Raw genomic sequence first — 9,816 nt, 5'->3', positions numbered from 1 at the left:
GGACTACACAGAGCCAGCCGTGGGTATGACAGAGGTCACAACAAAAGCAAAGGTGCCCTCTATTATAGAAAAAACACCCTGTAACCATCACTGTTAAAGCCACAGGTGCTCACACAGGACACTTCACCAAACTCCAGATGTCCCCACAGCAAAAATGCTAAAAATGTTCTTGGGGTAAGCAAAATCTCTTTTTCATGCAAACAAAAATTAATGATGCAAATGTTAGGCAGTGACAGAAGCCAAAAGATCGGGCATGATCCATCCACTGGAAAGAGGAATTAACTTGGAAGAGGCCAGGGTATTTAAAAAAAATTTTTTTTTTTCTGAGACAATTAAGCTCTAAAGCCATGAGTCTCGAGTATCATTAGGTTAGAACCCAACCATTAACATACTTCCTCCAGGAGGCCCTTTGGGACCACACAGCTTCCCGCTGAAGTGAGTTTATAAAGGACAATGGGGATATGGAAGTAAAAGTGCATTGTACAATCCTTTTTACGAAATGCTGTAACCCTGAGATATTCTGCTTAACTTCTTCAGGCTCTTTAAAATACCCTTTGAACAAACTGGTAGGACAGGCGTGAGGAAGCACAGCAGATTTGGTTAACAGGAGTGAGTATAATCCCAAGCTCTGCTGTTTGCTAGCCTGGTTACAGCCAGTAAGTCCTTCAACCTCTCCTGAGTTTCAGATTCTTACCTACTCACCTCAGTCCCACTTATAAATGACTGTCAAGCACCTGCCCTACCTATTTCATAAGATTCTGAGGATTAAATGAAAATATATATTAAAATCTTTAAAACCTTTAAACGGGGTAGGCATCAGGCATTTTCATTTTTAATGGTTATACAGACTCAAATCCTATTTTACCCAGCTTTCGAAAAAATAAGCTCCATGTTGAAAATGGGTTGCAGAATCCATGTTCAAATCTCAAACTTAATTCTAAGCTCTGCAAATAAAATCTTGGCAATTTACTTATGCTACTGTCTCCACAGCAATGTGAACGGAACATACACACAGCCTACAGATCTGTAAGATGCCGCACACAGGGCTAGGCTAACAGTGGATCCTCCATGGAGCAGAGATTTTCTTCTTCAGATTCCATGGCCCCTTCAAACTAAAACTTCTGGAATTACCTAATGTCTCTGTGGTACATCTTATCGTGTGTAAATATACATACAAACCATGCCCAAAATGAATGCAAAGCCTAGCTTTTTCCTAGGATGAATTTTCTAGAAAATATCCTTCTAACTTTTTCAACTCTTATATTATTCCAAAAAGCACGAGTGTACAAACTGAAAAGAAACTTATGAGGAATAAAGCTGTTAAAATTCTGACTCTTGTCATACAGTAACTTCCTATCTTAGCAGTTATTTCATATTATCTATGAATGTTATTGCTTTTATTATTAAAAGAGTTACTTGAAAATTAAGGGCAAATGAACAAAACCTCACAGAACCAAGCTTCACCTGAAAATTTGAGAAAGCAGCATTTGCTAAGTATCACACCTGCTGCAGGGGGTGAAACAACTCTTCTTTCCTTCCATTAGGACATAATACTTAATACCAATCACAGAAGATAAATAATGATTTAAACCCTTACAGGAAAAAAACATCCTCTAGAAAACTTTACTTTGGGGGTGTATGTAAATTTTCCAGTGCCATTCCTTTAAAAATTTACAACACAAAGAATGCATTTCAACTCAAAAGCATTTTCATTTGACAAGAACACAAATATACCTATTAAGACCCATCTAATATCCCCCTCCTCACAGATTAGCAGTTTTACATGGGTGGGGTCAATACTGGCTGACCACCCTGGTCAAAGGTACCCACACTCTCAATGGACATGATTGCAAGAGGGACTTTGCCTAACAATTGCAATCAGTGTAACCTGGCTTATTGTACCCTCGATGAATCCCCAACAATAAAAAAAAAAAAAAATCCCTTGAGGCAAACTGTAGGCAGCCCAGCTTCAGCTGCCCTGAGGACGGCCTTAAACCAATTTAGAAAGAAAAATCCAAATGGCCAGGTAAGCTGCCAAGTTCTGGTGTGTTTGCTGCACTTGGCAAGAGGAACAATGAGAAGTTATCAGGGTTCTCAGAAGGAAGCAGCATCTTAGAAAACCTGAGATGTGCATTTTTTTGATGGATAAAAGAGGGCACGGCTTCTGGACAACCCATTAAGTGGTTTACTGTAGATTGTTCAGATATTATTCCTCTGCCCTATTTATCTCTGTGTAGGTCTTCACTTGTAGTGAACACAGAACTTTTTTTCCCCATCAACCTTAGTCCTTTGCAGGGTAACTTTTCAACAAATACACATGAACTATTCAGCTAATTTATAATGAACAGAAATTTATTTGTATGATTCTGGAGGCTGGGAATTTCCGGAGCACGGTGCCGGCATTTGGCTAGGGCCCTAGGTGAAAGTGCTCAGAATTGGTTGCAAAGATCTTCTATGGCTTTAACATCACCTCCAAAATTCAGGTTGAAATTTAATTGCCACTGTTAGAGTATGGCCATGAGGCCTCAGCCCTCATGAATAAATTAATGCTACTGTTGCTTGGAGAGGATTCCCAATAAAAAGTCCGTCTGACCCTCTGCGCTTGCTCTCTCACCTCCTCGCTTTCTGCGTGGGATGACAGAGGGGCCCTAGCCAAATGCTGGCACTGTGCTCCTGAATTTCCCAGCCTCCAGAATCATAATACAAATAAATTTCTGTTCATTATAAATTAGCCAATCCATGATATTGTTATAACACCATTAGACAGAATTTTAACCACCCAACTGATACTTGGAATATCGCCGCCCCACGTGCCATCCAGCCAATCCAGCATGATGTCCAGGGATAAAACAACTCCCAACATATGTACTCCAAGCCTGCAAAATCAATTTCTGGACCCAGGAATCTATGTTTTAATAAGCTCTCTGGGTCAATCTAAGCACTGTCAGGTTTGAGAAATACCGCCTTAAAGCAATTCTCAAATTTTAATGTCTATACGGATTAAGTTGGTAATTCTGCTAAAATGCATTATGGTTCACCAGGTTAAGGCATGAAGGAACAGTGTGTCTGCCATTCTAACAAGGTTCCACGTCATGTCAGTGCTAACCCATGGACCATACTTAAAATAGCAAAATGTTAGAGAACAGAGTCCCACTGATCTTACTCTGTGTACTGTAGTAATTTATCAGCAATACAATTTGGGAACCAAGATTATGTGAAGTCGAAGAAGGTGGTGGGAAATAATTTAACCACTGTCTGAAATACTGTGCATTTTATTTTAGAAAATCCCGTACACTTCATGTTTATGCACTTCAGTTTAAACAGTGAGTGCTGCTGGAAAATGTGATCATTTCCAGGTATCCTTTCACACAATGATGCTCAGCGTCTAAACCACAGCCTGGCACCTGGAGGTCTATAGTTCTAACCACACAATCAGTGCTCCACGTTTGCCAAGTCCATCACTTCTCCTTCACCCAAGTTACGAAGACATTTAAAACCAACTGATCCACAGGCTCATTATTGTTCATGAGCATAACAGCCCGCAAGACCAATAGGTAATAGTAAAAATAGAAATAGCCACAACTGCTACTGAGCTAAGAATTTTCTACACACAGAAAGTAATAACTGTATTTTGCCACCAAAAGAACAAATGCTCTCTAGTCTTTGAAGGAAGAAAAATAAAGATTTTCATCTGAACTCAGTTCCACAGAAGCTTAGAAGCTTTCTGATTGATCTCTTAGAGGTGCATGTACTACAAAGATACAGAATAATCTGGCTGCTAGTCTCAAATTTAGTCCTCTAATCATACTCTAGGTCACCAACTATATCATTTATAATTTACCTACCTGGAAACAGAGAATCTCTTTCCATTTTATTTAGCAATGACAAAGAAGCTTAACCATTTTTATTCCAATAGGGGTTGTCTCCCCAAACTTCAGGTTTTCCTATCTGCAAAACAGGGATGCCTTTAAGAATTACCATGAAAATTAACACCACCACAAGTGAAATGCCCAGCATCTAACGACATGGTCATGGTTGTCACTCAACAAAAGAAAGCCAGTGTCACAGGACAGATTTGTACAGCGCGCGTCAGAGAGAGATCTGCCCGAGTACACCTGATAATTCCACACTGCACATAACATCCTGACACTGCTTCTTTCTCTCTCAAGAGACTTGGATTTGGTCAAGAAAAGGTGCTAGTCAAGCTATAAACCCTAAGCAGGCAATGTTCTACTACTAGGAGTAAATTCATAGAAATCAGGCCACTTTCTTACTATTACCACCATAATTTCCATCAAAAAGGGAAAAGCTATGAAGTCTTATATTCATAAATATATACTAAATACCATTCATCTGGGGCCCCTGAGAAATAGAACAAAAGATATTTCAATACCCCATTTCTATCTGATCCTTACCGATACACAGAAAATACACAAATAGGAGGACCACTTTACAAGTTGACCAACAGAAAAGATATTGTAATTAACTGTCTCTATTTTTAACTTCATTGAGAAACTTTCACACTTAGAAGATGTTCTCATCCGAATGAGAAGAGAAATAATGTGTAGCAAAATTCACTGCATGTGTATACTTGCACTTTCTTCTGGATCATAGTGATTCCTTTTCCATATTTTTCTGGAGTCACTGTCTTACAATTCAAGCATTATTTTCAACCCTGACTCACCGTCAAAAGAATGAGCAAACCAACTGTGTTAAAGAAGCATGGATAGTCTCAGCACTAACTTACTGATAGAGAAAATAAATATTAAAAGAACTCGGCTTCACCCCTACTGTGGTGTAGAGAGCAGTGTAGCTCCTCGGGCTTCACTCTTCCCTTGTATGTATCCTACAAATTCTGGGTGCTCATGTTACACAAAGCACCATGGTGGACAGGGAAAAAAACAAGCTGGACGCAGAAAGAGCTGACCCTAGAGAATCTTCCAGTCTATAAAGCTAAACCATGAACTAACTTATCTCTGTATTACAGACTTCCTCACCACACCCACACACCCAAAAAAGAAGAAGCTGGACTTTTCCCCAAGAGATGTATGCTCAGCAGTAAAAACAAACTGCCTCATTCAAGGGTAAAATATAAAATTTTCCAATTATGGCCTTCTGCTATTAACCATTATGCAGTGAACAGTCCCCAACATTTTTGGCACCACGGACTGTTTCATAGAAGACAAATTTTGCAAGGGGTGGGGGGAGCTTGGGCCATGATGTAAGCAATGGGGAGCACATGAGGCTGCTTTGCTCCATCATGGTGCCACCTGGTTCCTAAGATTCGTGGAATACAATTTTTCCATGGGGCTTGGGGGTGGAGGGGAAGAAGGGGTCTGAAGGGGTTAGGGGAAGATGAAGGAGCAGGCAGAGTTCTATGGCCCAGCTCCTAACAGGCTGTGGACCAGGACCAGACCGCTGCCCGCAGCACTACAGTATATTGTGCCATTAAGATTGCAGGCTCTGAAGCCAGACAGCGAGTTGCATGTCTGGCTCAACGATTCACTAGTGCAGCGCAGCGGTTCTCAACCTTCCTAATGCCACAATGTATTTTCACTGTTACAAAAGGATTGCGACCCACAGGTGGAGAACCGCTGCACTAGTGGTCGTCCTTGGACAAGTTTTTTAACCTCTTTAAGTCTCATTTCTCTGTAAAACAGGGATGATCAGAGTCCCTCTTGGGAGGGGGGAGGTTTTGGGGGAGGGAGGGTAAGGGGTGGGGCCACATCTATGGTGCATCTTAGAATGGGTACAGGCGATTGCACAAATGTACACAGTTATGATTTAACAATAAAAAAAACAAAAACAAAAACCAAGTCCTTAGCACAGTGCTTGACCCAAAACCTAACAGTCAAATGTACGTTTTCGGGGTATAGACTGGGGTAGGCACAGACAGCCATATGCTTCCCGGACCCTGAAGAGAGCACGGCAGAGGAGCAAGAGAAGCAGGCAGAGTAGAAACACCCCAGATTTCCTATAAACTCTTCAGCTAATACCAGCCACTAAAATGGGTTACTACCTAGGCTGAAAAGCCCCATCTATCATGGAGCCTGCGACTTACCCTTAGAATCCAAAAGTGAGACTCGAGCATTAATAAGACTTAATAAGCTCCAAAGATGAGTATTACACAAAACTAAGGTGGAAAAACAATGTGGAAGACAAAATGTTTTATAACTGTTTCAGTATTTGTTTAGATAATGATTCAGCTAAGAAGTGATGCTTTACTTTGAGGTTAATAAAGGTGCCTGGTCTTCAAAACCTCAGGGTCACTGTCCAAAATTCCATCTAAAAGTCTTCCTGATGGAGTTAAGTTACTCCTAATTTCTCAGCACCATTAGCGCAGGGCTCCTGCTAATCATGTGGGGAAGGAGAGCCTTGTACAGAAGTGCCCTCTCCCCTCTGCTCAGATGTCCAGTCAGCCCCATGTAGCTCACTCAACGTCTCCAGATCCACCTCGTCTCACATCAACACATCTCTGGTGGGTCCTTAACTAATTTATCCAAGGTGATGTTGCCACATCACTTTCAAATACATTTATCATCAGGTCTGAATACTAAAAAAACTCATCTAACATAACTTCAATTCTAATTTTTTTTGGTGCACTAGTATATATTGGTTAGGTTTCCAAGCAGTAAAACATAAACTGTCTAGAAGAGTTTAAAGAAACAAACCCATCAATAATTCAAACTACAATAATTTTTTAATCTTCTTTAGTAGGGAAATGGGAAGAAAGTCTTGCGTTTTACTAAACATTCTGTGTGGTCAATTCAAAACATGAATACTGCAGGAGATTACAGTATTATTTAAGAACTGTTATCCAAACAGAGATAAAAAGTATTTACAGAAAAACTTTATTACAATTATTAAACAAAATTTTAAATTTACCAGTATTCCTACCTCTCCAATTATATAAAAATCTTTTTGGAGGTGTGATTAAAGAAGAACCACTCTGCTTGACTTAGTAATAGATCTGAGCTAGCTGATCAAACAGATTGCCATCTGGTCAATAGATTGCTATATGAAAGGCTATTCTAAAAATATCTTCATAGAAGTACCTAAAATCTCATCAAAATGTAATGACTTCTAATTAATTTATGCTAGCTCGCAGGAAACAAACCTTCCGTGTATACTTGACATTCCCACTTACAATTACCAAACCCTCCAGATTCCCAAATTATTTCCCCACAAAGAGATGATGTTACATTTCCCAATACTACTCACTTTTCCAAAAGGCCACTATAAACTAAGTCTTGTGCATGAGGGCAATCTGTACCAGCCTCTAGACTACATCAGTCCATCAACCTGCTTCAGCTAGCAGTAAGATACACACAGTGTGCATTTTCTTATTTGCACAAAGTAAACAGCTGCAATACATAAAAGCAAGCAGGTAGCTGGCTACTCACCAACTCTGTGACCTTCTAACTCTTCTGTGAAATGGACGTATCACAATTCCTTACCTCACAGGTTACTGTAAGTCACATGAGAAAATGTATATAAAAGCACAGTGTGAAATCCTAAAGCACAATGATTATGAAATAAGAAACACACACTCCTTTACCAAAATGATATTCAAAGGCTGAAACACCGACACTGAAAAAATAGGGAAACAATTCCTCCAATTGAGCTGCTGTTTCTGAAGTGTCAGGCATTAAACTGGAGCTAAGATTCTCTTAAGATGATATTCCTTCCAAAAAAACTTAAATCAGGGGGCACAAGATTGTATCTGGACATCTCTTTATCATACTTGCACATGTAGGTTATCCTACCAAACCTCCAACAAGTCAAAAGCAGCAAATAAGAAGTAAACTCAAAAGGAAGAACTCCTGAGAAAACAGCATAATGTTTCGGGTGAGTCACACCCAGGTTTGCACGGGGAGGATAGAGAGGGAAAGGCAAGGTACACGTTCTTCCTGCACCAGCAGCCCCAGCCACCCTGGCCTCCACGAAGCAGGGAGGTGTTTAAGTGACTCTGATCAACACAGCATGCTGAGTGATTCCCAATGTACATCTGATTTGGCTCAGGATTGCCCAATCGAATTTGCTAACACAGTAGACTCCAGAAGAATCACCCATTAAAAACAATCCAAATACAGACTCTAAATGTGCATAAGGCCTTTTGTGATCTCCACTGGAGCCTATAGTATCTAACAGCTGCAACTGTGACTGTTCCAGCTAATTGCTCTCAACAACAAAAATAAACAATCGCTCCAGGAGGAAGACTGTGCTCGCCAAATAATGAATTTTTTAACAGTCAGAAAAATCTCAAATCTTGGTTCAATGCCTTCTTATTGCTAAAAAGTCTCAAAGAACAAACATGGGGTTAAGGAGGCCCAGAAAGAAAAATCCTTATTTTGTACTTAATCCGCTCCCCCTACCCACCTCCCCCAAAAAGGAATGTGCCTTGCCTTTGGAAGAATTTAAGCAATCTGAGATATTTTAACTCATGTATAACTTTTTAACATATGGGGGAAAAAGAGTCGCACTGATTGGAGCTATTTTTAAAGTGCAGCTCTACCGTAAAAATAGACATTTACTCATAAGGATGCTTGAATAGAGAACAAGCCCAATCTACGTCTCATTGTTAAGAAAGGGGTGAAAAAAGGCTGTCGTGCTTTCTGGAGAGCCGTTTATGGTCCGCCTTTGATGTCATGGCAGGATCCAGGTGCACTCTAACGAGCGGCTTTCAGTCTCATCAATTCTTTTAAAAGTGCTCTTCTACCATCAGCTACTTCGCTGAGCACATGCAATAAGGAGCCAGTATTTACCCAGACCCTCCCAGGAGAGAGCATCACTGCAATCAGAGACCCAAGGAAGGAGAAGGAGAAATTATTCACCCACCGATGGGCTCATCGTTGTCCTCTCCATTAGGGAAGGAAGCTTTTCTTCTGCAAAGAAAAGAAAGGACAGAAGTAGCTGGCTTACATCTACCTGTCTGTCCTCTGTCCATCAAGAAAAAAAGTAGTTTTATACTTCTCCTATACCCATCCCTGACTCTGCTGCACAGCAGAAGTTTGCAACCAAACTACCCACCTAAGACATCACAACCCCACACTGAGGTTCGGAGAGATCACCTCAGTACCTGTCTTGGACCTATTTTATCTTCAGTGTTTATAAAAGCCTGGAAGAATGGGGTTGTAATGGGAAAAACCATGCAGACTTCTGAATTTTATACCTCCTTGAAATAATGTCCGCAATCATCAATACAACAAAAACCAGATAATTTCCATTTGGTATGTCTTAGAAATCAGAAATGCATTATTTTATTGTCTGTTCAAAAAATTTCTTTACATACTTACAGCAAAATCAAAAAAGGGGAAAACATCCTTATTAAAGGAAAAAAGCCAACTATGAAAGTTTTAAAAAGTTTACAAAAAAGATTAGACATATGATCTTAAAAAGGTACTCAAAAATGTTTTTTTAATGTAAGGACTGAGTAAATTTGACTTGTATTTTGTGTACTTGATACATTTTCTATAGTGACTGTATCACAGATTGAAATCATTCACAGGAATGTAAACAATGTTGAGTGCAACGTAATAAAACACTGTATGTACTTACCTCTGTTCAATTTCTAGACAGCACAGATACCCTGTGAAATTTCAGAAATCTGATTCCATAAAAGGACATTTATGAGTATGAATTTGGCGTGTGCTTTAGCACTTCCACAGTAGTGATGGGCAAAATTTCAAGAGTAAGGAGAGCTGGGTTCAGATACCAGGTTTCACATTAGCAAAGAACTTTGGAGAACCTTCACTTCTCTGAGCCTGGCTCACACACCTGCAAAATAAGGTGCTAAACAAGACCCCGGGCTGGCTT

Source organism: Nycticebus coucang, chromosome 2 (assembly GCF_027406575.1).
Source record: "Nycticebus coucang isolate mNycCou1 chromosome 2, mNycCou1.pri, whole genome shotgun sequence".
Lineage (NCBI taxonomy): Eukaryota > Metazoa > Chordata > Mammalia > Primates > Lorisidae > Nycticebus > Nycticebus coucang.
The sequence above is the reverse complement of the archived record's forward strand: the minus strand, read 5'-3'. Positions refer to the sequence as shown.